The sequence below is a fragment of the Ambystoma mexicanum genome, chromosome 2q (genome assembly GCF_040938575.1).
Source record: "Ambystoma mexicanum isolate Mex_15411 chromosome 2q, UKY_AmexF1_1, whole genome shotgun sequence".
Taxonomy (NCBI): Eukaryota; Metazoa; Chordata; class Amphibia; order Caudata; family Ambystomatidae; genus Ambystoma; species Ambystoma mexicanum.
Genome location: NC_090924.1, coordinates 1,434,530,407 through 1,434,557,720, shown reverse-complemented (window position 1 = coordinate 1,434,557,720; position 27,314 = coordinate 1,434,530,407). Strand labels below are relative to the sequence as shown.

General features: G+C 48.1%; 1 protein-coding gene across 1 annotated transcript in view; it reads right to left on the bottom strand.

Moving 5' to 3' along the window:
* The window catches only part of LOC138570232 (trimethyllysine dioxygenase, mitochondrial-like), a 280,902-nt gene extending 258,595 nt beyond the window's left edge, over positions 1-22,307 (bottom strand). Inside the window, exon 1 of the mRNA XM_069648970.1 lies at positions 22,152-22,307. The gene's annotated coding sequence lies outside the window, so the exon portion shown is untranslated. The remainder of the gene's footprint in view (positions 1-22,151) is intronic.
* Between the last annotated feature and the right edge of the window lie 5,007 nt (positions 22,308-27,314).

Sequence of the window (27,314 nt, the reverse complement as noted above, 5' to 3'; positions counted from 1 at the left end):
GTGGCGAGGATAAGTGAAAAGTGAGCAGCATTTGTTGGGATGGGGTGAATAGTTGTGAGATGGAGTTCACGCATTTCAGATTTCCTCTTGACTTGTGTCCTGCATGAGCCAATATTAACCATTTTATACATTTCTATGTGAGCTGCAAAGAAGTTTCGAAACTCGACCGCATCGACTTTGCAACTGAATAGAGAATGCAATGCATCTGATTCACAAAGGCAGTCCTTTTGCATTTGTGAAGCCTCCTACTTTAACTGGCACTGAATATGCAACAATCTTCTGTACATTTGGTCCCTTAATTTTGGTTAAATCTGCTTTATTTCTGGCTTTTATACTTTAAATAAAGATGATACATTAATTACAATGAAAAGAAATAAAAGTATAGAATGCATTTAAAATGGTGCTTTATTTGTTTTTTTAATAAGTGTGTTTTTTGAAGTTTGGAAATGATTAAATAACAACTATTTGGCTTCGGCCGAATAGTTGACAAACTCAGTATTTGGCCAAATATTAAATATGCCATTGGGTACAGCCCTAGTTCTGACCGCTGCCCCCTCCACCCCTGTACCCACACACAGTTGTGGGATTCGAGGCGCCTTTAATCTCACTGAAAGAAGTAGCTGGGTCTCAGTTGGCATGGCCCGCATTGCAGGCAAAACCCTTTTCCATACAATAGGATAGGTTATTTATAACACGCCTAATACCAAGAGGTTTCTAAGCGCGGACCCGGGGATCGAACCTGTGGTGCTCCGTGTCGTCTTGCTTCCAAAGGAGAGTATGCTGCCCCTGAGCTATCCTCCCAAGACTGGATGGATGATTTTGCAGATTCAGGTGGCACGGTCATATAAACAAGTATTGATAAAGCCAATCGTTTTGGCTGTTGCATAGTTAACATGTTCTGAGTAAATGGAACCAGATACCCTTAGTTATATGGGGGATATGTTTAGGGGAAAGCAGACTGAAAAGCGGGTGCAGGAGGGGTGTATAAATTAAAAAGGAAGGAAGGATGGATGGATGGATGGAGAACAGAAGGACAATGACAACAGAATTAGGGCCAGGTCTAGAAGAAAGAATGGCTGACAATCTCCTAGCCCCTACCAGGTATGGGCTGGGAAGGGAGGGGGGGCATAAGAACTGGAGTAGAGCATTCATCCAATCAGGGTGTGCCAACACGGTCTTTTAAGGATCAGGCACAAACCAGATTGGAAGAATGCTGTATGGGAACGAAACAGCAAGCCGAACTTCCTTCTATCCTTTTACAAATCTGAAAAGTCCAGATGTGCAATTATTTTCACAATGTTGGCGTTTCCAAAACTAAAGGAATTACAGAAAAATAAATAAGCAGAAGGGTACATTAGTAATTCAGAAAGCAATAAAGATGTAAGCCACTAAACAAGTGTGATCTTGTACAGTTTCTTAAAGGTGGCATTTCTACTCAATATTCCAACCTCTGGGCCAGACATAGTACAGAACGGGGATAGAGGGGGGGGTGGTGTATATCTTGTTTCTAACGCAAAGGGAAGAGCACAGCAATCATGGGACAGTCGCCCAAAACGTAAATCTCGTCAACTCGCGACTCTTATTCTGGTCCAAGCTTTCTGAAGACAAATGATTGAGAAAAACACAGAGACAGGTGGGTTGCAGACTACGAATTTTTACTGTACTGGAAAGTGAATGCAGGCAGATCGTCGATGTCGGGCGGGGAGGGGGGGGGGGGAGGAATCAATGCATCACCCAGTGGCCATTATTTATCCAAACTCTTTGCAATGGTGCCCCATATGGTAGTTATCTGTGCCTTGGATAAGCATACCAAGTCTAAGCTGAGACAAGAACGGCCAAGGGCAGCACATAATGGAACGAGGGATGTCGCCAGACAGCACACCAGGCCCCCTCACCTGCTACAGGTCATTGAAAGGCGGCTTGTCAAACGAAGACCCACATGCAACTCTTCCAATCATGCCATCACATTCCGCTGGGTGTCCTCATCAAAGGGTCACCCATCTATGGGTTTTGCTCATCTCCCGTTTGCCTTAGTTTGTTCCAGATTTCGAGTCTTTTCTCTTCCCATTAAACATATTTCTTCCATCTGCTCTCCCCCATTAGGCATATTTCTTCGACCTACTCTCCCTCCAGCTACATCTCTCATCTCCTTTGTTACCCAACCATCCTCAGTGCTTTAAGTGGGCTGGGGCCAGCCAGGTCCCTGACCCTCAGGGAACCTGGGGGCTCCGTGATCTAATCTGCAGATTAGATCACGGAGCGCCAGGTTTGCTGAGAACAAAAGGCACCTCAGGTTCAGTGTTCTAATCTGTTCTGCAGAGCACAGACCACCAAGCCGTCTTTTTCCGTTGGCAATGCTTTATAAAAGATGGCTTGAAATGTTTACGTTTCAAGCCATCTTTTCTAAACATAGAAATATGTTATGTATTTCTAAAAGATGGCTTGAAAAGTACGCAAACCATATAAGGTACGCACAGGCGTACCAATGTCTCCTTTTTCCCTCCCAACCCATTCTTGCCCCATATCTCTGCCCATCTCCCCAACCTTTGTTACCACTATCCCTCTCGTTTCACTTTATCCCCTCCTTCCTAGCCCCACCCATCCGCTTCCTCGTTTTCTCCCTGCCTTTGCACTTTTTGTACCCATTTCCGATTTCCTTTCTCACCCGTTTCTTCTCTATAGCCTGAATGTAAATGAAAAACATTATACTGCATTAAAGTAGAAGGACATTACAATACAACTGCATGCAAAATGACATATTTGCACTGATGTCTAGTACTGCAATATTACTTGCTGCTGTTGTATTTGTTGGATACTGGATTATGTGCGATTTCTTCTGTCACTGAATAAGTGAATGCTGGCATGATGACCAAAGTTGGTGGTGAAACAGCCATTTTATGGCTATCATGATGCTGCATTCAAAGGTGAAGTGAGCAGTGTATATACACTACGATCTACCTCTAGAGCAACCGTTTGCAGTAGGCATTGCAATTATGTTTGACAGATCTTTACATGACGTCCATATTTACTAAACACACATTAAACTGTTCATTGCAGTTCGAGGTTTGTTCATTTAGTTCTGTTAAAGGTTCTTATATCGCCACTTGCGTGGTCTCTTGGCGCTCTGGCGGATCTGCAATGGGAAGGGGTTGGGTGTTTGGTTAGTGGGGTTGAGGGGCAGAAGAGCAAGATAGCTTGGATGTGCTGTTGGCAGCTTCAGTTTGGAGAAACCGGTAAGTGAGTGTTGGTGCGTTTTCGGTCGGTAGCCGTCATTTGGCATTCAAGTCTGGTTATGTATGGTTTAGTTTCATGTTGGGCGTTGTGTAGTACATGCAGTTTATGGTGCGGTAGATGTATGGTGGTTTTGGTTCAGAGTTTGAGGGCGAGTATGCAGGAAGCTGAGTTTTCAGTACGGTTAGTTAGGAGCAATAACAACATTTCCTACCCCAACCTTTCGTCTAAGAGTGATTAGTGTTCCCAGCAGTCCATCCAAGTGTGGTACATCACCATCTTTTAAACATAGAACATGTTTCTATGTTTATAAAAGATGGCTTGAAAAGTACATAAACCATAGTAAGGTACGCACACAAATATATAAATGCTTACATCCATTTATATATTTCTTTGCGTACCTTACTATGGTTTGTGCATTTTTAGGCTACGCCCATCATGGAAGCCATGTCGCCAAATGAGGCCCCCCACCCCTCAATTTCCTACCCCACTTAAAGCAATGTCCTTAGTCGAGGTCTCCATGCATCGGTTACCATTAATGGATTCTATATTTCATTATCCCTTCTTCTTCGTCTCTCATGTCCTCCACTATGCTACATTTCAATTCTACCACATCTTTACCCTGCCCTTCTTCTCGTCACTGCAACTATTCTAATCTCAGCTTCCCCATCTTTTTCTCTGCCCCCTGCCTCCCAACCAGTCATCTCTGTTGGTCTCTGGAATGCTCGTTCCATTTGCAATAAATCTCACTCTATTCTTGACCTCTTGTAATTCCTCTATCCTTGCTGTTCTCTCTTCACCATCTACCAAGTTCCCGCATACCCCTCGATCCTGTGGCAAAGGAGATGGCATTGGTATTTTTCACCACTCCTCCTGAACCTTTCCAGCTAGAAACAAGTCCTCCTCTTTCAAGTATCACCTCTCTAGCCCCTTTGCTCCTGATTGTCTTACTATACATCGTCCCCCTAGCCGTCTTTCTAGTTTCCGAGGACCTAAACTCTTCTATCCTTCCTTGTAGCTCTATCTTTTTTTCGTTCTTAGAAACTTCTACCTCTCCACTATTCATTCCTCTTACCTCTTTTTGACTCCTTTCTTACCACTCTTTCTTGTCCATGTTCTCACATCTTTGGTTCCTCCATAGACCTTATAATTTCTTCTTTATCACTTAATGTATCGGTGTACGCACACCAAATCTTTTCCACAGACCCCTCCTCCTCCTTCCTCTTACTCCTCCCCCATCTGCTTACTCTTTCCTTCGTCGTGACCTTTCTCTGTACTCTCGCTTCTACTCTACACTCTATTGATCAGCTCTGCTTGGACCAAGCTGTGTCTACACTTCACAATTGCCTTCCATCTACTCTTGATGTTCATTAACCTTCTTTCTTTACCCCTTCGGCCATGGCCTACTCATTCCCTCTGTCCTTTGCGGTCCACCGTTCTAAGCAACGCTGGGGGAAAACCTACTGCTACCTCGGATCCACTCTCACTATAGGGCACTCTTGCTATGAATTGTTGAACTCACTTTCTCCCTCTATTCGCCCCACATCTTTCATACTTAGTTAAAGGACCACTATCTCTCCTCCAACTAATTCTACTGTTATCAAAAGGAAATTGTAATGCACGTTCTCTCCTTGTTGTACCATTTTTTGTAATTCTGCTCAGCACTTCAGGTGAAAGTGCTTTATAAATGTCCATACCATTCACAATCAAAGGCAGGAAGGCCAACACCCTTGGAATGAAGTCAAGATGGTTACCTGTCTCTAGCACTACGATAAGGACCCGCCAAGCACACGGACCATGCATGGCCATCATGTTGGGGCAGACGGACCCAGGTCCGGTCAGTGGCCTTTTGCACAGCACTGAGGAAAAGGGAGCATTTCAGGATCCAGCTCAGGTATTTAGCCTCCCTGTTCTCAATGTCTCTTTTGAGGACCTCTGTAGTTATAAAAATCACAAATTAGATTGACCAGGTTCCGACGCAGAGGGTCCGCTTTCCAGGCCAGCTTTCATCAAAAAGATGAAAAGGTTAGTCAAGTTAATTAGAGCGGAAATCTCACTCCCGAGATTTCGTAGGAAACTGAAGACCTCTTTCCTTGCCCAATAAGATATGTCAATCGCCAATCTATGTAAATACACTGCATCGCAAATTTGTACAAAGATCATATCTGCCACTGTAAATAATTTATTGTATGTGAACTATGTATTCTATGTAACTAAGATATGTCTGTAACAAGCGCCACGATGCCCCCGGGCTGACGTGCGCCTTACAAATCCGAATAAATAGTCATTACATTTACTCAGCTCAACATTAAGATATTGTTTATATGGAAGGTTTTAGCTCAGACTAATCTGGTTGCCCCAGAGGGCTCCTTTGGCTTTTGAAAATGTGGCAGCAGCCAAGGATACCAGCAGGATTTCGACTGCTCTTTGTGTCCAAGCATCCCAGCCAGATTTCACAGGCAAGTCTCATCTAATCCATCCTACACTGGCAACAGGGTGGTGAGGGGCTTCGCACATTTTTCACTCTAGATCTGCAAGGCGAGATCCTTACTTTACATACTCATCAGAGAGCATGATGAGTGACAAAATATTTACCAATGCTTTCTGTAAAATGGTGCGCGTCAAAGGAAAACCTTTAGTGCAATGCTGCCACCTAAAGTCCAGCCTTGCACAGTGAAACCTTTTTGCCATTTAAATATCAAATACAAGTTTCAAACATGTGCATTACCTGCCAGCAAGATCGAGTGCCATGCAAATTATACAAAAGAAAATAAACACACGACCTGGACCTTGGAAATCTATGGAAAACAGAAAGCACCGACCACCTATTTTTCAATGTTCTTTCTCTACGTGTTGATGCCCATCAACATCACCACATTTGACATTACTGTTCACATGTGGTCATATCAGTCGCTTGCCAAATTAGGCGATCTGTAATGGAGGAGGTTAGAAGATGCTCCATGTAAAGGGTGTGTCCTGTATCCTTGTCACAAAGGCTATAACGGAGAAGGAATATATTTGTTTTGGATGTAAATAACCTTTCAAATATAAAGTAGAAAATAATATAAGATATTGCATACATAAAAAGAAAAAGTAAGCAGTTATTGACATCACACAACCACCTGGTTCTTACAATGTTACAGCTGAATGTTATCTTTCTGATATCATTACTAGACAAAGTTCAAAATCACTCTCATTATACAGTAAATTAAGATCCGCCGTAGACTGATTAAAAGAAACAGCAGAGACATTGTTTAGTACAGAGCTAGCGAGACACCTATTGTTAACTGCCAGATAGAGGGAACTACCAGAAACAAACATAACATAGAAGGACAAGGTTATCTTGTTATGCACATTTCTATCACTAATCCTTTTAAATCATCAATATTAACAATACTGTACCAATTAACAATTTAGCCGATACTACAGCCTGTCGTATTGACATAATTAAAATTTGAGAGTTGCCGGTAAAAAGTGCATTATGGGGAAAAAAATACAGCTTTTGCCTTTATTTTGAGGAATAATCAATCTAGGGGTCCAAAAAGGCCAAAGGCTGTATGTAGACTGACACAAAGGCTTTTTTTCAACAAACTTTATTTTCATCATTTTTTTTTCTTTTTTAAATTTTTTTTTTTAACTTAAGACAATAGTTGAGCTTTCGTTACAACATGTGTTAAGAACATTAACAAGAACCTCTTATTCCACACGTTGAACTTTCTTGTAGGGTCTAGTATTGTCTTCATACTTTTCCCCACCCCTTCCCCCTTCTCTCCCCCCCACTCCCTCTTCCTTTTATTAATTGAACCAATCAAAACCATGGTTGTAACCAGAACCGTTCCAAGAGGCAACCCCTCCGCCATATCTTCTGCTGTCTTTATCTGATATGGATGTTTCTAAGAGCCCAGGGTTTAAAGTATTGATTCTCCAGCTCCCCCACATAGTCCTGAAGTGGATCCCATATGGCCAAGAATTTCAGATATGTCCCTGATTTTGTAGCGCAGATGTTCTCCATTGCCATGACTCCCCACACTTTCACCCATCACCATGGAGCTGTAGGGCCCTCCACTGTCTTCCATCGTTGGGCCACTGTCATCCTTGCTGCAGCCAGTAGGTGGGTGTTTCCCGAGGCTGCATACATCCCTTCTGCCACTGCCCCCAGCAGAATGACTTTCGCGGACCATGGTAGGTCTGCACCCGTTATGTTCCTGATCAGGCTCAGTATTTCTTTCCAGTATATTTTATCCTTGGGCAAGACCACCACATATGGAACATGTCTCCTCTTTCTCCACACTGACGCCAACATTCTGGGGGGTACGTGGGGATCATTCTGTTTATTCTACTTGGGGGCATATACCAGCGATAACATAGTTTGTATGCCGATTCTTTAATTGCCGTGGATTTGGATAATTTATGCGCCGTCCTCCAGATTTGACTCCATTCTTCCTGTGTAATCTCCTCTCCTATGTCCCGCTCCCAGTCCTTCATATACTAAAGGGTGTCATCTGTTTGCGCCTTATCCAGTAGCTTGTATAATCTAGTAATCCCTCTTTCATGTGTCCCCTCCCGTATTGTTAGTTCTAGGCCTACCGGGGGTCGTAACCCTGCTCTTTTAACCTCTGGGTGTGAGATCCAGTGACCGCAATTGAATATATTTAAATCTATGGTTTTCGGTGAGACTGAATCTATGTTTACATACTTCGAAGGTAAGTGGGGCGTTATCCTGATACATATCTTGTAGGGACAATGTGTCTGCTTTGTTCCAACCTTCCCAGAACCTTTTGTGAAGGCCAGGTGAGAAATCTGGATTATGCGTGATAGGGGATAGTGGGCCCAGACCTCGTTTGACCCCCCTGCAACAGATAGCCTTATCCCAGCTGTGTAGAGTCGTTTTTGTGGCCGCTAATAGGATACCTCCCGTATCTCTTGCTTTTGTTTTTAGGAATGGAAGCTTACCCAATGGGATATCTGTCGGTCTGTTCTATTTTCCACCAACCTGGAAGAGGGTCTTTACCCGCCCATTTCAGTGCTGATGCCAGTTGAGCTGCTAACACATATCTCCCCATATCAGGGACTCCCAGCCTCCCCAAGAAGAGTGGGCCGCATTAGGATCCTTTTTTGGATCCTCGGCTTCTTATTTCCCTAGATAAATTTAAACACAGCCTTTTGGAGTTCTTGGATCTGTTTTGGGGGGGGGATGTCCACTGGGGTTGAGCTTACTACATACAGTAATTTGGGTAGCAAGGTCATTTTTATCGCCGCTATTCTAGCAAACCAGGACAATTCCTGGGCATCCCATCTCTGCAAGTCTTCCCACAGGCGCTTCCATAGAGATGTAATGTTTGCCTTGAACAGATTCTTGACAGTTCTAGTGATATGGATTCCTAAGTATTCGAGGGACTGTTTTTCCCATTTCAGGGGATAACGTTCCTTCAGAAAAGCTATGTCCCCACTACCTTCGGTTATATTCAACGCTTTAGATTTTGAATAGTTTATTGTGAACCCTGATGTCTTTTCGAACTTCTGCAGTTCTCTAATTATTCTGGGTAATGTGTGTCTTGAGTCTGCCATATAGAGCATGATATCATCTGCGTAGAGTGCTATCTTGTTTTGGATCTCCCCGGTGCACACCCCTCTAATTCCCAGGTCTTCCCTTATTCTGCAGGCAAATGGTTCCATTGCCATGGCAAATATGAGCGGGGATAGTGGGCACCCCTGCCGAGTACCCCTCCAGATATTGATTCTTTCTGAGGCATAGCCATTCACCATTAGTTGCGTAGATGGAGGCTGGTAGTTTGCCAGAACCATCTTGGTGAATATCGGTCCACAGCCAAAACCCTCCAATATCAATTTTAGGTACTTCCAATCTATGCTGTCGAATGCTCGTGTGGCATCTAATGCGGCGATCGAGAATTTTTGGGCCCTCCGGACCTCCCAGTCTATTATGTCAATTACGTGCCGGACATTATCCTCAGTGTGTCTTCCCCTTACGAAGCCTGCCTGGTCTGCGTGTATTATCTCTGCAGTACTGCTGCCAATCGATTCGCCAGTATTTTTGCATACAATTTTGCATCTGTGTTGAGGAGAGCTATGGGGCGGTAACTGGTGCATTCTACTGGGTCTTTCCCAGGTTTTAGGGGTAATATCGTGGTCGAGTGTCCCATGTCCTTTGAGACTGCTCCCCTATCCCTGATTAGATTGAAAAGGCAATTGGGGTGGGGGTTGCCAATTGTATCTGGAACATTTTGTAAAACCCATTCCCTAGGCCGTCTGGGCCTGGTGCCTTTCCCCTGGGTAGCGCTGCTATCGCATCACACACTTCTTGTATTGTGATGGGGTCTCCCAATTTTTCTTTTTGTTGTTCCGATATCTGTGGCAGTTTTACGGCTGACAAATAAGACACTTGTTCTGCTGCATTCAGGTTCTCGCTAATCAGCAGTTTTTTGTGAAAGTGGACCATCGTTTCTAGTTTTTCCTCATCTCCCGTTTGCAGTTCCCCTCTACTATTTCTTAGCCGGGTAATATGATTACGCGCCTTCTGTTTGCGTAGTTTAGCTGCCAAGAATTTGCTCGCTTTCCCCCCCTGTGTCTGTAATATGATTGTTTCGTGTTTAGCAGTATTTGCACCTTTCTATCTGCGGTATGGTTTTCTAGTTTGGCTCTGGCCTTTTTAAAGGTCACGCCAGGCTCTGGGCATCTGACGGGTCTTATGGAGCTTTTCAGCATTTCTAACCTCTTCTTCTAATTTGTGCGTTATCAGGGATCTCTCCCTAGAGTATTGCGTTGCTTGAGCTATGAATTCCCCTCTAATTACTGTTTCCCCGCGTCCCACTCCACCCTCCAGTCCACCTCCCCATTGTCATTTTCAAGGAAGTAGTTCCCTATGGCTTCTTCCATATGTGCCCTAAGTCCAATATCCCTCAGGATTGTTTCATTTAGCCTCCATTGTGGTCGGGGTCTATTTATTGTTCCTTGCAGTTCTATGCAGGTCACGACTGGGGCGTGATCGGAGAGGTATTGGACACCAATTTCTATTTTCTTGACATAGGGAATCAATGTGGAGGACACCAGAATCATGTCTATTCTAGAGTAACCCCTGTGTACTGCCGAGTAGTGTGTATATTCTCAGGTTTCCGGGTGGAAAAATCACCACGTTTCCATCACCTCCAATTCTCTGAAAAGTTTTCCAAGGGCATGTCTGTTTCGCTGATCTGCTGCGGTTGGGGAGAGTGTTTTATCTAATTGCGGGTCCATTACACAATTAAAATCCCCTCCTATTATCACTCGGCCTTCGCACCATCCTCCCACCCTCTGGAGTAGTTTAGGGATGTACTGGTCCTGTTTTTCATTGGGGGCGTAGAGTGCTAGTATTGTGTACAATTGGCCATTAATAGTACCCTTTACCCCCAGGTATCTACCTTCCTGATCCTTCAGTGTTTGTTGTTTGCGAAAGTCTAAGTCTCTGCTACACAGGATTGCCACCCCTTTTGTTTTTGTTTGGCTTGCGGCGAAAAACTGAAAAGGGTATGTTCTGCTCTGCATCCTTTTTTCATCTTTCTGAAGCAGATGCGTCTCCTGTAGGACCGCTAACTTTGATTGATTTTAGGCAGACTGGAAGCTATGCAAACGCCTTTTAGCGGGGGGAGTTTAGCCCCTGGACATTAATCGAGACAATGTTCACTTCCTCCATTACTCCCTAGGTGAGAATTGTCTGCCTGTGAGACCCTCTGTTCTCGTTCGCTATAGCATTCTCTGCCTGTTCTTGCTTCCGTTTCACACAATCGTAGCGTTGGCTCCTCTTTCTTCCCGGTCTTTTGGTTCACTGCTTCCCTGTCCTTCATTCCTTTCCCTTCCTTACCCACCCCCCGCCCCGCACCCCTTCCCCAACCCCAACCCAGGGATGCATGAGGCCTGGGCTCCCAAAGGGCCCCCCGCTGGTCACCGCGGGCTTACGGCCTCCAACCCTTCCCCAGTTCACAATAGTCAGGAATTTTATTACCTGACCCTGCTTCCAAGATTTATGACCTCCTACCTCCATGCTGGAGGTTCCATTCAGCCATGCTGCATTCTCACATTTGGTTAGCACTTCACTCGTTATCCGTGTGATGGGCTGAGTTCGGATCTGTTGGGCCTCTCCGTTCCCGGTCATGAGCCGGCTGTAAGCTTCCAGATCTTCCTTTCCTCCCTCGTCTTTGCTTTCTCTCCGTTGACCATTCCCATGGTTTGCTGGACGGGCCATTCATGTTTGGGCATGGGCGCACGGGCGCCTCTGGTTGCTCATCCTCCAGGTGCAGCAAAGCCAGGCCCTGTGCGCAGTTCCCGATTCTCCTCTGTTTTCCTTCCCATGTAAACAACAGGCCAAACGGGTACGTCCATCTATATCGGATTTGCTGTATTTGAAGGGCCCTCGTAACAGGTTGCATTAGCCTTCTTTTGTGGAGAGTAATCAGGGCAAAGTCCTGGTACAACTGTATGCGGGACCCATTAATCGTAAGGTCTCCATTTGTTCTTGCCGCGCGTAGCACCTCCTCTTTCAGACCATACGATGTCATTGCTATCAGGACATCTCTAGGTCTCAGCCCCGGTTCATTGCGTGTTGGGCCTACACGGTGTATCCTGTCGAAGCCGATCATCTCCGGTTGGCTATCCGCTAGCAGGCTGCTGAAGCAGAGTTGCATGGTATCTTTTAGATCCTTGTCCTGCACCGATTCCACCAGGCCCTTGACCCTAATATTGGATCTCCTTGAGCGATTTTCCAGATCCTCCGCCTGGAGTTCTAAGTTGTTTGTTGCGGTCGCCAGCTGGTCCAGTAACAGGCTATTTGGATTTGTTTCTTCTGTGACATTCGAGAGGCCCCTTTCGACTATGTCCACTCTTTCACCCATCTCCGCCATTTCTTTGTTGACCTCTTGGAGGGATGATTTCAGGTCCTCCCTTAATTGTTCCATTTGCCTCTGGAAAGCTTTGGTCATTCTGGCCTCCATTCCTTTCAAGCAGTTTAAGAGTTCATCTTTGTCTGTTGCCATTATGCTAGTTGGGAGGTCCTTTATTGCAGGAGTCGGCCCCGGTGGAGGGGATGGTGATTCTGCGTGTGTTTGTCGCTTCTGCCACCAGCACTTCTCAATTTGCCCTTCCTGGGCTCTCACTGGAGTTTTTGCTCTGGTTGGGCCCGTTTTGGATCTGGCGCCCGGCATCGGAGTTGCTCCGACCACTGTCGGCAAGCTTTATTACCAGTGTAGAGTATATGTTGCTATCTTTGCCAATGTTCTTTTAGGTTTGGCTCGTGTAATCGGCTATTGTATGTCCGTCGCAGGCAGTCACAGTTCTCGGGTCCAATCCACCGCCTGGGGTGGGCTCCTCACTTCTCCAGGCAGTGGGCTCAGCCATGCATCGGGCACGTCCCCAGACCCATAGCTCACGAGTGTTCGATCGGGGTCCTGTTGTGCTTTCCAGCTGCCTTATTTTATTAGCAGTGGTATCTGCTCCGAGCCCAGTGCAGCCTCCCTTGTGGTGTCGCAGCAACCTTTACGTGCCGCTTTGTGTATCAGATTGCCTTATGACGCTGCTTTGTTATCCCTGCTTGTAGTATTTTATGGTCGTGCCTGCTGGTCAACCGAACTATGCGGCCAGCGGGCCATGCCGGATGTGTTGGATGAGGATTCGAAGCACACTGGAGCCCAGTGGTATCTCCCCGGAACCAGCGCCTGCCCCCTTACCTCTGCCCCAGTCCGTGTGATATGTTACGTGGTAGGCAAGTCTTTGTGGTTCATTTCACATGTCCAGGGTTCCCACAGACCACAGAACAGGATGGACTGTGATCTCCCACGTGTAATCACAATGTAGTCTGTAGCTCCAGATGGTGCGAGCCACCAGATTCCAGGTGGTGTATACGCCGTGTAGGTGGTGGTTGATTAGGACTGGGGTCCTTGGAGATGTGCTATGGGGTTCTGGCTCCACACCGTGTGCTTATTACACGTTGATTGATTGTATTGGGCTGTATTCCTTTTGAGTAGTAGAACGCCGAGTTTCAGCTGCTTTCCCCGTTTATATAGCCCGCCACGTGTTGCAGCTCTGCTTCTCTGTATGTGGAGGTCGGGACCTAGGGGATGTCTCAGGCAGGAGGCAGTAAGGTTCCGCCTTAGAAGTTACCCCCCGCCGGAGGTAAAACAGGGTCCGGGTAGTGCCGTGGGAGAATGGAGGCGAGTGCTGGTGGCGCAGCGGCTCCGCCAGGCGTATCACGCCGCGCTCGGCCTCGACATCGCAGGGAGGGTTATACTGGCGGGTAGGAGCGGGAATCGCTGGGGACGTACCTCCAACTCCAGTGAGGGTGCTGGTTACCGCCGCCGCCGCCTCACATATGAGTCACCGCAGCTTGTGGGACGGAGCTGTGGTAAGTGTCTTCTCCCAGAGTCTCCAGGTCGGCAGCCCCCGTCGCCGCACCTCGATGGTCTGCACCCGGTCCTCAGCGCCAGCAGACCGTCTCCTAGAATAGGTCTTTTTTTTTATATATTGCATTTTATTGAATTTCAATGAAAACTACAAGAAAAACAAAATCAAAACATACACATTCAAGGAACGAATCAATAAGTGAGGGCACGATAAGAGTCAAATGATCTCCATTTGTCGCCCTTTCCATCTACGGTTCAGTCTAGTGTTTTAGGGCCTCATGAGGTAACTGGGATTCTCTCTCCTCCCATTTGTGAGAGCCGTGTCCAGTTATGCCCTCTGTTGTTCCGATAGAAATGGCAGGGTGATTATTATCTAGTAGGAAGGGATCCAGAGGGGACACTGGGGCGGCATACAACGTAGCATAGAAGTCAGCAAAAGCTTGTGCTATATCCCTGTTTGAGTGGCATTTCCCATTCTGCAGGGTTATGATCTCTCTAACGTGGCTTTGACCCTCATCTCTTCTCTCGAGCCAGGCCAACATTTTTCCAGCTTTGTCCCCATGTTCATATACCCTTGCCCTGGAGTCTTGGTGGGCTTGCCTGGCGTTGTCTAATTTCGATATGTCGAAGGCGTTCTCTACCACCCTTAAGGGATCTGAGAGACTCCGGGCTTGGGTCACAAACATATTTGGCTTCCCAGTCGCCCACATCAGTTTCTGCCTCCAGCAGCTTCCGAAGTCGCTCCCTTTTGTTACCCGCTACCCAGGAAATCGCCTCCCCCCTCAATACCGTTTTGTATGCTTCCCATATCGTGACTGGGTCATCAACCGTAGGGGTATTAATTTCAAAATATTCATTAGTTACTTCCGTGAGGTGGTCAACAAGATCAGGGGAGCCCAGATAGTAGCTATTCAGCCTCCATGATCGGGGTGGGGTTTCCCTTTGTATGCGCAGTACCGCCATGAGGGGTGAGTGGTCCGAGATGCCTTCGAGAGAGTGTAGGTCTGCAGTGGTCGCCCTGTGTACATCGGTGTTTGGGAGGAAGAGGTAGTCTAGTCTGGACATGGACCCGTGTGCTCCCGAGTGGAACGAGTAGGCCTCGTCAACAGGGTGGAGATGCCGCCACACGTCCCGAAAGCCCAGGGCCGACGCACATTTTGCTAGTTTGGTGGGAGTGTTCGGGTTACGGTCCCCGATATGAGTGCGATCTTTTATATTACACATGACGTCATTAAAATCGCCCCCCAAAATCCACGTATCAGGTTGGTGTTTTGCCATAAGGGTGACCAACTCCTCCAGGAATTCCTCTCCCAGTCCTGGCGGGGAGTACACTGACACAATGGCCAGTGTTTCTTGTCCCAGTGTTCCTATAACCACCACATAGCGACCCCGGGGGTCTTGTTCAACTATTAGCGATGTGAATGGGACACGTTTAAGTATGAGGAAAAGAGTCCCTCTGGATCCCATAGTGTATCCCGCATGTAGGGCCAGTCGGTAGTTGGTTCTACGAAAGAAAGTGCAGCTGGTCCCAGCTAAGTGTGTCTCATTTATCAGGGCGACGTCGGGAGAATGTCTGTTCAAGAACTGCAGAACAAGATGTTGCTTGATTCCGGACCCCAGCCCGTTCACGTTCCATGTGATTATTTTAAGAGACCTGGGGCGCTCAGGGGTTGATGCGTGGGTGAGTGTGGTCGCCATTTATTGTGTACAGTATCAGGTTCGCAGACATTATGGGTTGTTTCATGGAGTTGCCATATTTCGGGTGTGTTGGGTGGCGTGATGCATTAGTTTTGTGAATGTGTAATAAACGTGTATTAATACTATAACAAAAACATAAACTCACCCATCCCCCCCCTCTCTATACTCCACCCCAACACGAAGTACCTGTCGCACGAACATCGTTGGCACTCAGAACTAGAGTGTCAGCTCAAACTTGGGGTCCTGGCTGGCAGGCGAACAGAGGGGGTCCCCTCTGGTCTGCAGTTCCTACCGCCTTTGAGCATTCTGTAGTTCTTACGGTCCACTTATGAGGTCGGCCTCTCTTCGGTTCGATATTCCATCGCTTCCTAGTGTTCGTTGGTTTCCCCTCGCTTTATTGGCGGGGTTTGCCGCTTGTTCCAGGATCGCTGGTTCCTGGGCCTCCGGGGGCCCCCCGGGAGGTGGGGGCAATCCGCCCCAGGCCGGGGGTCTCCTTCCCCGATCAGTCGGTCTTGCCGTCCAGTCCCCTACAATGCGCGTTTCCGCCCATCTCCAGGCCTCCTTCGGATCCGTGAAGTGAACTGTGGTTCTCTTGTGGTGGATCTTGAGTTGGGCCGGAAACAGCAATCCGTATCTTACTTTCATGTGGAATAGTTGCCTCTTCAGCGGTTCAATCTACTGTCTTGCCCTCTGCACCTCCCGGGTGTAGTCAGGGAAAAAGGCGATTCGGGAGCCGTTATGGGCGATTGTACCCTTAGAGCGAGCCATTTGAAGGAGTGCATCTCTGTCCCGATAGTTAAGGAATCTTGCTATGATCGTTTTGGGTGGTGCACCTGTTATAGGCCTGCCCGATGGCATTCTGTGAGCTCTCTCCACGAGAAGAACTTAGAGAAGGGGTGAGGCGCATAGATGTCCGCCAACCATTGTTCCAGGAAGAGCTCCATACTGGGCCCCTCCTCCCCCTCCGGGAGGCCGAGGATGCGTATATTGTTGCGGCGCGATCTTCCTTCCCCCTCATCCACACGGGCCTCTAACATTTTCAGACGATTTAGTGTCTGGGAGAGTTGTTGATTAATGCCTCTAATGTTATTTTCAGTCCCCGGGATGTGCTGTTCCGCCTCCCCCGTACCAGCTGAGAGTTTCTGTAAGTCGTGGCGCAGAAAGGAGACATCCGCTGCTATACTGTCAATTTTCCATCGAGGTGTGGGAGCTGGCAATGGCGGCCATCACATCTCTCAGGGAGAGGGTAGTCTTGTCCTCGGGGGGGGGGGGTCTGGTGTGTGAGACTGGGAGGCCTGGGCCTGTGCCACCGCAAACTGGTCCATCTTGCTTTGCGTAGAGGCTTTTTTCAATTTGTCTTTGCCCAGAGAGGCAGTTTCGCGGGGTTATGTGCGCCCGGGAGGGACCAAGGCTTGCTGTGGATCGGGTAGGACAGCGTGTGCGACGGCAGTCCCGGTCAGGTGAGTTTTTCAGCCGAGGTCTCTCGCAAGTGTGGCTCGGTGAGGGGCTTCCACCTCGGGTTTACCAATGCATGGGTTAGGGCTGGCGACTGAGGCCACTCACCGGCCTCACTGGATGTCGCGGTAAGAGAGTCTTCCCGGCTCAGCCGTCGAGCTCCTCGTGGGCCAGAGATGGTCCGGCAATTTCCGTCAAGTCTGCTTGCAATACCATCGCTCCCCGCAGCCCGACAGGCCCCGAATTGCATCACGTGCCAGCGGCGGCCATCTTGGGAGTGCGGGAGCCATCTCCGTTTCGCTCTTCACCCGCCTCGGGTTTGCTCTTGGGGCTCCGATTTTCCCTGAATTTTGCATCCGATGGTGCCCCAGTGCGTCAGCTATCGATGCAGGTGTCAGAGGTATATAGAACTCTCAGGAATCAGGCTATAAAAGACAGGATATTTGCGGCAGTCACAGAGCCGATCAAACTCACGTCCGCTCCATTGTGCTGCTGGCCACGCCCCCCTAGAATAGGTCTTTTAATAACCCTCACACCAGGGCTGCGGAAAGACCTTGCTTCATTATCAAAGTGCCATGCAAGAAGTGTCTGCATTTCAGCTGTGGAAAGTCATACAGCACTTGCAGATTTTTAAACTTCATGCAGATTTTTAAACTTCATGCAATGTGTAAACTAGGCCTCTGGAACTCACTCAATCCTCAGTCCCAGGTGGGCCGGGCGCCCGCACGGTGAGCCCCGCCGCAGGCGCAGTGGCCGCGGCGCCTCTCGATGTGTAGGTTTCAGCGGGATCGCGGCCCAGAGGCTGCCGCCGCTCGCAGCTCCACGGCAGGCTGCGCCCGCAGGAGGGCCGCAGAGGATCCAGCGGGGGAACCAGCGCTAGGCGAGGACCCCACACCAAGCGCAGCAGGGAGAGCACGCCTCAGCCCCCCAGCAGCGAGGGGGCCGCGCCAGGCAGCCCGCGGTGACTCCGGGGCGGGGAAAGGCGGTAGGTCTCAGCATCGGCTCCGCAGCAGGGCCGCAGGTCCCGTCCTCCGGAGGTCTCACCACAGGGTAGAGCGCGGTCCGGCCAGGCTCCCCGCCGCTCCTGCGGCCCGGATGGCGGGACGCCACGACTCGGCCCCAGCAGTCCGATTTTTCCCAAAATTGGATGGAGATGAAGCTCGCGATCCGCCCTTCCTATAGCGAGTGTTCCAACCGCAGGTACTGGCGTTACACCGCCGATGCAGGACAATGAAGATAGCTGGGTACGGAGCTCGAAGTCTAAGCAGCCATCTTGGCGGCTGCTCAACAGCGCCCCCCCACAGCGCCCTCCCACAAAGGCTTTTTAATTGCTTTTTTGATTTAAAATCAAACCTGATACAAATACAAAATTACATTTACAACCATTGTTATATATGAGTAAGCATATGGGAGAATGTGCATGCTTGCAGTCAGAGGTGCAAGGAAACCTACATTTTAGGGGAGGCTAACCCTTCAACTGTTGGGAGAGGCGTCAACTTCAGAGCTGGTGGGGGAGGGGCAAACTTATGTGTGTGGGGGCATCTATTTCTGTACACATTCTAATGAGACAGTGCAGCTTCAATGTTACACGCAGATAACTCTCCTTTAAGCCTGAAAGCATCTACTTAAGGACTGCTGTGAGAAATGGTCTCTTGTCCCCCCTCTACCCTTCCATTCTTTCCCCTGGCATGCAAGTCTTAAACCCCGAATCACAATTTCAATTCCCTAAAGACGTATGCATATCAATGCAGGTGCCAACAGTGAAATGCTTTACGTTAGTAATTACAGGGCCTTTGTGAACAGCAAAGCCCAGGCAACGTTTAACATCTGTGTCCGGGCTCTGTAGATCAGCCAGCTTGAGTCAACATAGCCCAACCGTCAGCTCAACGGTGGTGTGCCACTGCTTGCTGTCAATATATTCATGGGTATAATTTTACGGGGGTGGGTGGACAGGGGCGTTTGTGCCATTCTGTGCAGCACAAAATGTGTGATATATGTAATCAGTTGTAGCTGCAACCTCTGGTACATAGGAAGCACCAAATTGGAAGTCAAAATCAGAATTTTGCAACATCTGAGAGCAATTAAAAACAATGATCCAACATATCCTCTAGCGAAACATTTTTCAGAAATACATAAAGGAAACATTGAGTCGTTAAAATATTTTGGCATTGATCATGTTCAACAACATCCGAGAGGCGGGGATAGAGAGCGACAGTTTTGCCAATTGGAAAGTAGATACATAATTGAATAGAATAAAATCCCCGGGAGGACACAACAAGGATGAGGAGCTCTATAAGTTAATAGGAGAATGAGTTTAAGGACTACATATGTATTGTCTATTTCAAGAACAAATGCGCTTGTGAGATGCTAGAGTGAAAATATGGACATTTCACAACAAATGGCTGGCATTATGAAAAGAAAACTTAATGAATGGGGCCGCAAACTGAACAACTATTGGCATGATATCCAGGATTTAATAACTTTTAAACTATAATGTATGTTTTTTCTGATATGTTTTTTTTATACGTTTTTAGCAAGTGAGGTGTAGGTACATGCAATAATCCTGTGCACATTATATATGTTTTTATCACAATAATTTTTGGACACAATGGATCCCATAAACACACTAGACCTCCTCTGGTATTGGGAAGACAAGTACAACTTAGGCAAGATAAACTGTGGTATAAAATCTGTGCACTGATGGTTTTGCGTACATGGGAAAAAAATGTGACATAGAATATGTATTATGATATATTAAGAGAACTATAGCAACTTTGCGCTTTATTATACTTGATGCACTGAGCACTTTATAATATCTTCTTGAACATTTTTTAGAAAGTCATGGCAATTTTACCTTTGAAATCATCTAAGGCACGAACCACTTTACCAAATATAGCATGCACAGTAATGAACATGTATAATATTCCTTGAAAGTAAACAGATTAACATCAACTCCCATTACCAAGAATAGTGAGGTTAATCGATTGCACCCTTGGTGAGCCTCGATATAAAGTTACATGAATTGCAACAAATAACATCAAGCGGCATAATTTCCCGGCAAATACAAATATACATATTTGTATGCCGACTACTGCATTACTACAAATTAAAGTTTGTGTGTAGATTATAAACATTCTAACTCAGCAAGCATGTAGCACTTTATTGAGTACCAGCACTTTACTAGGGTAATGGCACTGAGTAATTACTTTAGTACGGCTACTATAGCAAAATGAATGCAGCAATGCATCGGGTACTAGCACCTTGCACTTATTAAGGTAAAGCACCGAATAATTAAATCAGTATAGCTACTATACTAAAATGAATAACTTAAGAACAGCAATATTTGCAGAATGACAGTTCACTTAAAATGAATGAATTCGACTATACATCATATGCACAATGTATATCAGCAAATAAAGGGATCAGAACATGATAACATGTTGATATTAGAGCCTAAGGGACTTGGAGGCTAATGAGAGTGCAATGAAGTAGCAGTCTAGTGTTTTTAAACCAAGGAGAGCATTGATGAGTCATAGGTTAAATGCAAAGGAATTCCATTGTTCCATTCACAATCTGATGAAGCCCGGTTTGGGTGAAACGCATAATTGTGTGTTTATGTGTCCACCTACTGAATAATAAAGGACTTTTAACACGAAGATGATGGCCAAACGTGATTCTTTGGATTCTAAATGGAGGAGTGCCACTGTGAACTGCGCAATTGCAATTCTTGTATATATTTTCATGGGTGTAATTTTGCAGGGGTCGGGGGGGTAGGGGCGCTTGATCCACCCAACCCCCCCAACTTTCATGGCACACCATTCTGTCCCCATTCATTTGGCTGGGGCAGCTTTTCTTCAGATGTCATGCCCCCCCAACATTTTCAGCTAAGTTACTCGACTGTTCTCTCTCACTCTCTCCTTGCTTACAGTCAATATGACGCTGTGCAATATTATACACACACACACACTGCAGGACATACCATGGAATCTCCGCAATATATTAACAGTATATTTACTTAAATGTATATTACTATAGCCGCAGTGCACACCATTCTGCAGTTTACTGCAATATACTTTGTCCAAAAGTTTGCAGTCCCAAGGCTGTCAAGTTCCCCGTGGCCACGCGTGAGATGGCCTTCCAGTCATGCACGTTCCCTTTGGATTCTGGGATTTGTATTGCATTATTTCGCGTTTAAACTTGAAGAAAACAAGTCCCAGATTTTCCAGGGAAATAAAAGTCAATGGCCACATCACAGATGGCAACGGCACGGGACACTTCATAAGTCTGCGGTTTTTTATCAACAATAATACTTGCAGATTTTTAATTATGCAGTTTGCAGTAGTTTTTAATAAGGAACAACATTAGACAGAGGAAAAGTAAGAAGGAAAATGGGATGTTGAGGAATAAGTGCGACCGACAGAGGCAAATGGAAATGGGCTCAAATAAATGGAGAACGGGAGTAACAAAGTGTGTGGAGAGCGGACTGTGGGAATAAAAGAGCTCTAGAGAATGCAAGGCGGGGCTCAAAGAGGGGAAGCTAATGGAGGAGAAGGCGGGAGCAACAGGGGGTTGAAAGTAAGGGCATCACGGAGGCCATGCACGCGTGGGAGCGTGGGCTGCTGCAAGCATGGCAGCATGCAAGCATGGCAGCGTGGGCAGCATGCAAGCATGGCAGCATGCAAGCATGGCAGCGTGGGCTGCCTGCAAGCATGGCAGCATGCAAGTATGGCAGCGTGGGCTGCTGCAAGCATGGCAGCATGCAAGCATGGCAGCGTGGGCAGCATGCAAGCATGGCAGCGTGGGCTGCCTGCAAGCATGGCAGCATGCAAGCATGGCAGCGTGGGCTGCCTGCAAGCATGGCAGCATGCAAGTATGGCAGCGTGGGCTGCTGCAAGCATGGCAGCATGCAAGCATGGCAGCGTGGGCAGCATGCAAGCATGGCAGCGTGGGCTGCCTGCAAGCATGGCAGCATGCAAGCATGGCAGCGTGGGCTGCTGCAAGCATGGCAGCATGCAAGTATGGCAGCGTGGGCTGCTGCAAGCATGGCAGCAAGCAAGCATGGCAGCGTGGGCAGCATGCAAGCATGGCAGCATGCAAGCATGGCAGCGTGGGCTGCCTGCAAGCATGGCAGCATGCAAGTATGGCAGCGTGGGCTGCTGCAAGCATGGCAGCATGCAAGCATGGCAGCGTGGGCAGCATGCAAGCATGGCAGCGTGGGCTGCCTGCAAGCATGGCAGCATGCAAGTATGGCAGCGTGGGCTGCTGCAAGCATGGCAGAATGGCAGCGTGGGCTGCCTGCAAGGAACAGGCGTCTGTCTGTAGGCATGCTAACAGCGGTCAGGGAGATCATTCCGAAAGAGAGGTACAATGGGAATAGCTAACCGTGGGGAGCTGAAAACTAATGTTCCGCCCGGGACGCCCTCCGCTTCGGCGTGGTGGTCCTCCTCTCTCTCTCGCCTGGGCTCGCAGTACTCGGAAGTCCCTCGTAGTCCTAACTTGCGAGTTATGCGAGTTATGAGCACAGCTGTCAGAAGGATGGGGACGCCATATTGGATCGGGTCATGGAGAGGCGCGGCGGCCATATTGAAACGCTGCGTGTCTGCCGCCGCCAGGCGCCGAGAGCCATTTTGGAGCAGGAGACGATGTGTACCCTAAGCCATTTTGGAACGGGTACTGTCCATGCAAGGCCTTGGGAGCCATCGAGGCCACCACATATGCAACATGGTACCTGCAGATGGCGATCCAGCATCTAAGAAATCCAGCCTGCCACTACCAGTTGTTGTGATGTTTATTACATGAGGTATGTATACAGCAATATGATTTAAGTGTCATCATACTTTTTTTTTTTTGTTTTTTTTTTTTAAATATTTATTTACAATTTAACCAACAATACATACTTCTTAACACCAGTCTCTCTCAGACGAATAACATTGCTTTAAATAGGGTGTCTGCTGTGCTGGGAAGGCCTGGGACCATTCCCACTTTCCAGTTGTAATGGGCCTCGAGCCTCGGGTGGCCCCAAACCCTTTACTATCAGTGTTATCACAAATCAACGTACTTATTTAACTCGAAGTGCGCACGTTTCAGACAACATTTGCTGGAGCCGGAGCCCTCAGCCCGTCACCTCACTTTCCTTTCTACTACATCATAACCATGCTGACAAAGAGAACTTAGTACATTTTTAGCTGACATTTAAGCGTTAAAGATTCCTGCTGGTTGCCTGCCCCTTGATAATCTGCAGCTAATTCCCCCCTCCATGCATTTCTTTATCTCTCCATTTTCATGTTTGCACCCAACAGGTGCCCAATAATGCATAGCTCTCAACTCACACGCTTTTGAGAGCTATGATAATGTATTTACCCAGATAAAGGCAAGGCCGCTCCCTAACTTAATTTTGAAATGGGCCCCCATGGAGCACAACATGGCTAGTGAAACAACCCACCAAAAAACGTGCAAACCGCACACCCCTCTTTAATCATGCTTGTCGGGTGTGACGCTCTTGTGTGGATTGCACCTTTAAGGGGATGTGTTTCTCCCATGTGTATTGCCCCTTTAAGATGGACCATGACTGTGTCCTGGCCCAAGCTAATAAAGGGAGCCCCTGCAGGCACGTGAGACAGAACGGCTGCAGACTCCAGAAGAGGAGGTTCTGAGTCCGTGTCTCATATACTGATGTAGGCCGCAGGCCTACTCATGGAGGCCCAGGCCTGCAGGCCCTGATTCCGTGGGACCCTCGTGCCAGGACGGTGGCAGAGGTCCGCATGGCCAGGGGCCTGGCAGGCTGTGCCCCCACAACCCCCAATGGTACTGGTGTCCCAAAGTACCATGGGGCCTGCCGGATGTCCAGGGCAGGCCCCCAAGCCCCACAGGCACTGGGCCTGTCGTGTGCTGAAGGTAGCAGCACCTAAGGGCGCCTGCCGGATGTCCATGGCAGGCGACCCCCAACAATGCTACAAACCCAATACGTGCAAACAACAACCTGAGATACTGGACCACGCTTTCGGACAAAACAAGCCAGGTGCGCGGAACAAAGCACACTCGGAAAGCTCACATGCACAGACACCAGTTCCTCCTGGTTCTGCATGCATCAACAGATGAGCACAAACTCTATCCTATCTCTCTTATCCCTCTCGTCCTCACTAACCAACCCTACACACTTTTCTTACAGAGCCACATGAGCACCTGGAGGCCATGTAAATGGCAACAGTGCGAAGTATATATCAACATATCTTCAGCCGGTCATGAGCAGCATACCTCTCACCTCGCAAACCTCAGGACTAGTGTCACCCACCATCAGTGCTTTAAGTGGGATTAGAAATTGAGGGGGGCTCTTGTTAGGTGTGGCCTAAGTATGGGTGTACTTAAGCCATGCACCCATTGACAGCCCTTCTTCGCCAAAGAGGTAGGGGCTGCTGAAAGAAGCAGAGCTGGGGCGCACTAGCATTATTAACTTTGATGCTCCCAGCCCCTCCTTTTAAACAAAAGAAGGGTTTGGGCGCACCAAAGGTGTGACACCAGTGTGCCCCAGATCACACCCAGCAGGCAGACTTTTCATTCAAGGAGTGCCATGGTGCACTGCTTTACCACTGGCTCCTTGAATGAAAGTGCTGCCTCGGGGGTCAGCATGGTTGGGGCTAGTCGGGGGTGGGCCTCGTAAGAGCCCTGGCTCAGGAGCGTTTTCTGGAGACTGCCGGGGCTCGGCCCCAGCTAGCCCTGGCCCACTTAAAGCACTGCCCACCATGGAGTCAGTCAGCTCACCTTTCCATAGACATAAATGGCTGTCATCCACTGAAAATGAAATCATCTCTTTTCACCCACTCTGGTGACTCAAAAGGTTGAGAGGTATGGGGTGGCTAACTCTAAAACAATTTTGCAGGATCAGCATGTCCCATTCCTATGGATGGAGGTGTTACAGGCGAAGAGTCACAGTGCCTGTAATGCAGACCCACATGGGAGGGAGGCAAGTGACCCGGAGGAGGAGGAAGGGGGACTCAAAGGGTTTCCTCAGTTGTGCATAGAATAAAGTAGAGAGAGAGAGAGCAGTCCACCCACGTCCTGTGTCGTTCTTTGCCGGGTGTGACCTTCCCACGGGTAACAACTGGCAACAAGGCCATTGAAACCCTGATAACCTTGGCCCACCTCCGCCTACATCTAGACTGACATCTATTGGAAGGCACCAGCAGACAACTCTGACGCACAACAGCGATCCCGCTGGATACACATCCTGGGGATGAACCTGCACACCTGTTCATGTGACAATCCAGTGCTCCCGGGGGCGATACCGCCCGTCTGCTCCTGTGCCGGCGATCCTGCCGCCATGCCACTCCAGTCTCTGTGGTGATCCTGCCATTGTCATGGTGCCGGCGATCTCGCCGCTGCACTCTTCTTGCTTCTCACCATGCCTGAAAGTGAAACGCTCCACCATTAGCCTGCCTGCATGAGATTCATGCCAGCGATCCCACTGTGGCATTTTTCCTTATCGTGCCAGGAGGTGCACACCTTAGACTACATCCTGCAGGTGATCCCACTCACTCCCACGTCGCGGTGAGGCCTTGGGCTGCATCCACATAACATGATCCCTGCAACGCAGCCCCCCTGCTGGCATCCGCATAGCCTCTTCTCCCCAGGTAGGGGTACTCATTTATATATGTGGGACTTACTCACTGGAGCGCACGACAGGAAAGAGGTGAGAACCCATTCGGACTACAGGGAGGATGCACCGAAAGCAACAGATGCGCACACTGGGGGGAAGGGGCAAACTACGCCTGTATCAGTCAGCAACCTCCAAAAAGCTTAGGGAAGACTGCAAGGAAGGTGACATACCTGGCGCTTCGCCTCCACCACCCCCATGGCCATGCCATTTCAATACCCAGAATAGACCTGGCCGGGCAAGCTGCAGAGACACAACAAGCCACCATGATAGCTACGTCCAGAGTGGCCTTCCTACGGAGGTCGCTCGCTTTCATTCTGATGCTCCAAAATGACAAAGGCCTGAAGAGGTTGGAATGGTTTGAAGATTTTGTCAAAGCTACCGGGGAAGACAATCACCCCCTCCCCTAACTGACATTTACAACAACCATGCAGGAAAAGAGATCCAAACCATCATGAAAACAATACCCGAAGCTGAAAGAGACACTTATGAAAAGTTAACAAAAAGCTTGTCATTCAATCCAACCGTGACTTTGAAAGATATGTTTCAACCAATGCATGCAACAGGCACAGACCGTTGATGAATTTATAACACAGTTACGTCAAATAGCAGTACACTGCCAATTCCCACAGTTCTCTGAGATGAGTCAATCAGACTTCGTGTAATTGAAGAATGCATCTCCGCAAATTTAGGCAACAACTACTAAAAAAACCTCTTCCCATTGACGAGGTTATAGAGATGGTCAGGATCTACGAAAGAGTGGATGCTTAAGTAGCGTCCATTGAGAACAGACCTGCCAAGACAGGACAAATGGGAACTAGTATCAGCCATGCAAACACAGAAACCAAGAGACCGGACACCGCTCACAAACGGGCCACTCTATCAGATACCAAAAAGGATCCAGAGAATCTGCTATAGATGCGGGCCTGCCTTCCCAAACACAGGCCCTTGCCAAACTGCAGCAGGGAAGGTGAATTCCAAGTCATCTGTCGCGAGGGCCGCCCATTCCCGACCCCGAAGATAGCTCCTGCAAGCGCATGGAGACAAGGCAACAGGACACACTGGCCTCCACAAAGCAGGGGCAAGCCCCAGCAAGGGTGCACACCAGGCCCTCAAAGCTACGTGAGAGCGTTTGAGCAGTCGCCTGATGAAGACTACACCCAAGGGGAAGACCAACTCCCCCAACACACGCTACAGAAATGAGTACGACTACCCACCATACCCGTTTCAGGCAGACCAATACTTCGGAAACCACTCCGACTTCGACCAAGAGTACCCAGATGAGTATGTCACCTTGATACAGGACAGCCAGGAGGCTGAGGAAGTGCCAAAGGTGGCCATCAACATGGGGAACAAAATACACTGCTTCCTGATCGATACAGGGGCAACTGTAAACATAATGGGAGTACAGGAATACTTATACATGGCTGACAGAAACACCTTGTTCAAGTCTCAAGCACAGATTTTCCAGTGGGGTGCCTCTCGCCCACTGCAGTCATTTGGCCAGTTCCAGCGTACGTTGCTCCACAAAGGGCGATCAATGACGGCCACGATTCACGTCATCCGCAGCCCCACAAAAAGGAAGTGTAAGGAAGGCAACAGTAAAGACAGACACAAGTGATCACAGTTCAAGAGTGTTTATTAAACTGTATAAATGGTTGAGAAAAATGAAAATGCCTAATCTAAAACTAAATCTAAGATGGTAGCAAGCTACGACCATCAAATAATAATAAGGCAGCCCTAGTGGTGTTTTGTCAAATAAAAAGGGCCTATACTAAAACACCTATTACCAATCTATACCACTAAGTTACAATTTAGTGTGGGATAATGTTCACCAGAAAAGAAAAGTGTTCTCAAAATGATAAGTCAGGATGGTATGGCTGGGGTCTCCCCCA